We start from the raw sequence: 6,337 nt of genomic DNA, 5'->3' as shown, positions 1-6,337 counted from the left end.
TGTCTCTACAACAATTTTAAAAATTAGCTGGGTGTGGTGGTACATGTGCCTGTAGTCCTAGCTACTCAGGAGGCTGAGGTGGGAGGATTGCTTGAGCCCAGGAGGTTGAGGCTGCAGTAAGCTGAGATCATATCACGGCACTCCAGCCTGGGCAACAGACCCTGTCTCAAAAAAAACAAAAACAAAAACAAAAACAAACAAAAAAAAAGATGATCCCCAGTGATTTTTACCTAGTTTTATTTTTACTTTTATCTCCTGCTATTATGCCTTGTGTCATCCCCTCCCCTTGAATGCAGGAGGATCTGTGACTTGTTTCTAACCAGCAAAGGTGACAGGAAGTCACTTCTGGGATGCTGTTTGGTAAGATTGTAACTTCCTTCTTGCTGGTAACCTCTGTCCCTGGCTTGCTTGCTGCAGCCAGCCACAATGCTGTAAGCGGCCCCATGGAGAGGCCCGTTTGGCAAGGAACTGAGGGTGGTCTACAGCCAATACTAGCAAGACAACCTACAAGGAACTGAATGCTGCTGTGATACGATGAATATTAAAAAAATATATTTACTCTTCATCTCTGATTCCTGGCTCAGAGCTTCTAAAATGCTTATAATTTCCTGCATGATGGGATGATAGGAGCATCTGTTGTTATAATATTTGGTCTTAGTCCTTGGTTCCTGGCGTAAGAGCTTTTAAGACCCTTGGAATCTCTGGAGTGATGAATGTCTTTTGTATGCTGATGAGATGACTGGTGGTTGGGGTTCCCTAGATAGCTTCAGGGTTGGGGCTGGTTGCCAGAAAGACTGAGGTAAGATGAGAAGGTTGGAACTTTCAGCCCTATCCCCCAGAGCTCTGGGGAAGAAAGGAGGGCTGGAGATTGAGTTTATCACCAATGGCCAATGATTTGATCAATCATGCCTACACAATGGGACCTCCATAAAAACCCTAAACAACAGGTTTGGAGATCTGGGTTGGTGAACACATGTAGGTGCTGCCAGGGAGGTACACTGAGAGGGCAGGGAGGCTCTGCACCCTCCCACGACACACCCTGCCCTATGCAACTCTTCCATTTGGCTGTCACTGAATTGTATTCTTTATAATAAACCAGTAATAGTAAGTAAAGTGCCTTCCTAAGTGCTGTGAGTCTTTTTTTTTTTTTCAATAAAAAAATAGAAGTTTTTAAATTAAGTTCTTTAAATTACTACTCCATGTTTTTCTTCTTCTTGGAAAAGTTTTTAAATCAACCACTCATAATTTGACCAAAATTTTAAAAAACTGATATTTTGTAAATGTGTCACAGACACATGAGACAGAACCCTATTTTTTGTAGAGGACCTTAATCTGAATAAAGTCATGAGTTTTTCAGTAAATCTCCACTGAGTTTTCTGGTAATGTTACAAAAACAGGCCCATCACTGTCCATTGGAAATGGGTTAAATAGATAGATATTCTTTCAGTTTATCCATGATTTCATTCATCTTGTCGCCTGGAATTAACATCACAGTTCGCAAGGGTATCATCGGTACGTCATCAAAAGACCATTTGCCTCCCAGACAAGTGTCACTCTCCTCCTACACTGAGTAGGTGAACTTCAGAACTGCCTTCTCATAGAAAAGTTCTTCCTCTGCATTTGCAAACGTTAACGCAGCCTTCTTTTTGTTGCTAGGTTTCTTTTTTGGAATTGTTTTTTCCTGCTTCCACAAATGTCTTACTAATCAGAAGGTAAAAGTAGCACTTCCCACATGGCTTATTGGTTCTGTGTGCCTCCACCAGTTCTTTCTGAAGCGGCTTGTACATGAGCAGAGCGATCTGTGGAGGGATATTAATGAATCTTTCACTTAGGAGAAGGCCCACAGGCTTGGTGGTGTCATTTAAAAACTTGTCCAGCTGTTCAACTATGCTCTTTTCACAGTTCTTCTCACAGAAGCTTAGAACCAACTCTTGAATTTGTTCAGCACACTGGGTACCCTTTCTTTCAGTTAAATTTAAAAGGCTTATGAAACCAAAAACCTCATCTTCATCCACATCATATTCACTGTCTTCTGAAACATCCATTTGCTTAATCACACTCCCAATGTGGTTCTGTTGAATTAAGAGATCTGTTAGTTCTGCAGTGTTCACAGGATCCTTTAGAAAAAGCTGCTGCAGTAATTTCTTAATTCCATCATAATCATTATCTGATAGGGAGTAAGCTTCAAATTCAGTATTCACTTCCTCGTCAGTGATGTCATCCTCTTCATCCTCTTCCTCGTCACTGTTGTCATTGTCTTCATCCTCATCCTTGACTTCATCTTCCTCTTCATCATCACGCTGGACTAGGGGGTCTGGCAACTGCGGAACCCCACTTTCCACTGCCCGCCGCTTACCTCTGTGTCTTTCTAGCAAATTATAGAGAGGTGGTCATGGGAACTCCTGATTTATAGCTCGTTGGTCGGAAGTACAGGAAGCCCAGGACTTGCAATTGGTGCCTGAATGGAAGCAGTCTTGCCAGACAGAGCCCTTAACCTGTGGGGACAGATGTTAACTCCCAGTAGTTAGTGTCAGACTTGAATTGAATCACTGGACACCTAGTTGGTATCTGGAGAGTTGGAGAACTGGTTATTGTGGTATGGAAAAAACCCCCTACATATTTGGTGTGAGAGGTGTTGCACTATAAAAGACTTCAGCCCTGCCAACAACCACATGAGCTTGGAATTGAATTCTTCCCCAGTTGGTCCTTCAGATGAGACCTTGACCTTTTCTGACATCTCAATTGCAGCTTTGCATAGGACTCAGGTAAACCATGCCCAGACTCCAGACCCACAGAAACTGTGAGATAATCAACATGTTTTATTTATTTATTTTTATTTTTTTGGGATAGAGTTTCACTTTGTTGCCCAGGCTGGAGTGCATGGCACAATCTCAGCTCACTGCAACCTCCACCTTTTGGGTTCAAGCGATTCTCATGCCTCAGCCTCCCGAGTAGCTGGGATTCCAGGTGTGTACCACCACGCCTGGTTAATTTTTTGTATTTTAGTAGAGATGGGGTTTCATCATGTTGGCCAGGCTGGTCTCGAACTCCTGACTTCAAGCTATCCGCCCACCTCAGCCTCCCAAAGTGCTGGGATTACAAGTGTGAGTCACTGTGCCTGGACATAAATGTGTTTTAAAAGCACTAAATTGCCTGGGCGTGGTGGCTGATGCCTGTAATCCCAGCACTTTGGGAGGCCAAGACAGGCTGATCACAAGGTCTGAGATCGAGACCATCCTGGCTAACATGGTGAAACCCCATCTCTACTAAAAATACAAAAAAAAAAATTAGCCAGACGTGGTGGCAGGTGCCTGTAGTCCCAGCTACTCGGGAGGCTGAAGCATGAGAATCACTTAAACCCAGGAGGTAGAGGTTGCAGTGAGCTGAGATTGTGCCACTGCACTCTAGCCTGGACGACAAAGCAAGACTCTGTCTCAAAAACAAATAAGCAAAAAAGCGCACTAAGTTAATGGTAATATTGTTATTCAGCAACAGAGAACTCATACATTTGAGAGTGTGTTTGAGCAAAACCACAGTGGGCTGGCAGAGCTCTAAACTCCTCACACCAGCCGATGTGGCATCATGGGGATACTGTTAGTGAAGTGGTTTTACTAAACAACAACAGCAGCTTATGATTATTGAATGCTTGCCATGTTCCTTGCTCTATGCCAAGCCCTTTACATGTTTTATTTCATTTAGTCTTTGACATAACCCTATGAACAACAACTATTACCCCACTTGTCACCTGGGAGGGCGAAGGATTTTTGATTTTGGGATGACCTCCTCATCAACAAGGGATTTGGCCAACTCCCCTTTGACCTGTCTAAAGACAAACACGTTTCATCACTGCGAATGCTAGCTTTTTTTGTTTAGTAAACATTTTATCCTGAAAAACATTTAGAGTTACAGAAAAGTTGTAAAGATAGTACAGAGAGACCTTGTATACCTTTCACTCCATTTCTCTTAATGTGAGCATCTTGCATTACCATGGCACATTTCTCAAAACCAAGACATCACCGTTGGTACATTACTCTTAAGTAAACTATAGATTATTCAGGTTTCACCCATTTTTCAATGAATGCCTTTTTGCCATTCCAGGATTCGATACAGGATCCTATATTGCATTTAGTAAGGATCTGGTCAGTCTGGTCTCACATGATGAGTGTGTAGCCCTCTGTTGCCATGTGTTGACCCTAATCCTCGCAAAAGAACAACTCTGGCATCACTGAATTAAGGGCGCGTTTGCTTTTTTCCTGAGCAAGGAAAGAATGTCCCATATTGGCTAAGAACACCTTGGTCTGAACCATTTGGGAGGTTGACTGATGTCAACCCTCAAATAATTTTTCTCTGGTACCCACATTTTTGAAATTTCTGAAACAGGGGGAGGAGATGTCAGGTCATCACTCAGCACCCACTGTCTCACAGTTCCGGAGGCTGGAAGTCCAAGGTCCAGGTGTCAGCAGGGTCAGTTCCTTCTGAGGACTGTGAGGGAGAATCTTCCAGGCTCTCTCCTAGAGATAGAAGGAGGGGCCCCTGGAGGTCATTTAGCTCCTCTTGTCCCCTCTTCCCACCAAACGTTGACTGAGCATCTCAGCATCTCCATTGTCAGTTATAGGACTCCTCTAGTCACAAAAGACAAAAGGCGCCCCAGCTGATCTACAGGAAAAATAAAGGGAGACTTTTTAAGGGACTCAGTTCACATCAAAGTCCAAGTGAGGGAGAACCTTCCAGGCTCTGATGGTTTCCTGGCAATCTTTGGCATTTCCTGGATTGTAGAAGCGTCACCCCTATCTCTGTCTTTCTTTTCACATTGCATTCTCCACACGTGCATGTCTCTGTGCCCCAAATCTCCCCAATTTATAAGGGCACCAGTCATATTGGATTAGCCACCCTGTTCCAGGATGACCTAATCTTAACTAAGTACATCTACAACAACCTTATTCCTAGATTAGGAAATTCTGAGGTGCTGAGGGTTAAGACTTCAACAGATGAATTTGGGTGGGGTGGGGGAACCACTACGGAACACATAATACTATCTGTGATTTCTCCCTGTGTCTTGGGCTTCCCACAGCGGGTGGCTGGGCCCCTAGAGGGAGCACCCCAGGGCGGGTGTCCTGAGAAGGACAGCGGGGGCTGCAAGGATTCTGACCTCCCCTCTGAAATCACACAGCATCTCTTCTGCTGCGTTCTGTTGGTTAAAAGTGAGTCATGGAGTCTGTGCAGGTCCAGGGGAGAGGCCCTGCAAGGGTCTGAATTTTGGGAGGTGTGCTGGGAGCTGGCTTTCGAACCAGCTACCCCAGGTTCATGGCAGGCTAACATCCTGAATCCCAGATTAAAGCATGTTTTGTTCCCTGATTTTTGTCCCTCTGGTTAGCTCCCAGGGGTAGTTGCTTAATAAATTGTTGTGGCCTGGAATTTTATCGTGACGGGATCTGTTCCATCAGCAGGAAAGTGCCAGCTCCCACCACTTCTCTAGTGCACTCCCTGCCTCTTTTCCTTGGGAACCCAAGCCTGGCAGGGGCCAAGTCCTAGGACCGGAAGGACCCGAAGCTGGAACACAATGGGCTGCTTTTTCCTGCCCACACACCTGGGCCTGGCACTCAGGGGGAAAAGTGCCCCAGGCAGGCGGGCTTGCCAGACTTAAAAAGGAGACCGAACTTGAAATGTTTTCTAAATCCTCCAAATGGAGCTTCTGCAGCACCGGTACCAGCTTCCCCCATCCCTACCCCGGGAGAGAGGAAAAGCAGGGAGAGGAAGAGAAGGAGTAGGTTTCCAGTCTGTTTATATTTCAGGCTATTTTGGAACCCCCTGAAGGCACTCATACACAGGGGCACATTTAAATGCACCAGGAAGTGCTCCCGGAATGGAAACTGGAGTCGGCGGAACTCTGGGGCACTGCACTGCCCGCTCTGTTCTGCTGTCCCTCAAACAACCAGCAATTCAGCCCCTTCAATGCCCAACTCAAAGCCTCTCTCAACGGAAGGGCTTCTGGAGGTCATCTAGCTCCTTCCATACCCCCTTCCCACCAAATATTTACTGAGCATCTTAGCATCTTCATTGTCAGTCACAGGATTCTTTGGGTCACAGGGAATAGTGGAAAGGTACCCAAACTGATCTAGATGAAAACTAAAGGGGGATTTTTTGAGGGGCTCAGTTTACATCAAAGTCCAAGGAGAGTTTGGCTTCAAGTACGGTTGAATCCAGCTGTTCTAACCATGTCATCAAGGGTGGGTCTCTGAACATCCCTCAGCTCTGCTCCCTCCATGGTAGCCTCATTCTCAGTATTATAAGGAGGCAAGGTGCCTGCCAGCAGCCCCAAACCTTTGTCAAGTCCCTC

General features: G+C 45.3%; 1 pseudogene across 1 annotated transcript; it reads right to left on the bottom strand.

The window, feature by feature from the left end:
* Positions 1 to 1,231: 1,231 nt before the first annotated feature.
* Positions 1,232 to 5,720, bottom strand: LOC111547532 (annotated as a pseudogene). Its single transcript, XR_004229119.1, has 2 exons — positions 5,708 to 5,720; positions 1,232 to 2,368 (listed from the first exon to the last, which is right to left on the bottom strand). The product of XR_004229119.1 is annotated as a BRCA2 and CDKN1A-interacting protein pseudogene (transcript).
* Positions 5,721 to 6,337: the final 617 nt, after the last annotated feature.

This window comes from Piliocolobus tephrosceles, chromosome 1 (genome assembly GCF_002776525.5).
Source record: "Piliocolobus tephrosceles isolate RC106 chromosome 1, ASM277652v3, whole genome shotgun sequence".
Classification (NCBI taxonomy): Eukaryota; Metazoa; Chordata; class Mammalia; order Primates; family Cercopithecidae; genus Piliocolobus; species Piliocolobus tephrosceles.
Note: the sequence above shows the minus strand (reverse complement) of the source record. Positions and strands in the feature narration are given on the sequence as shown.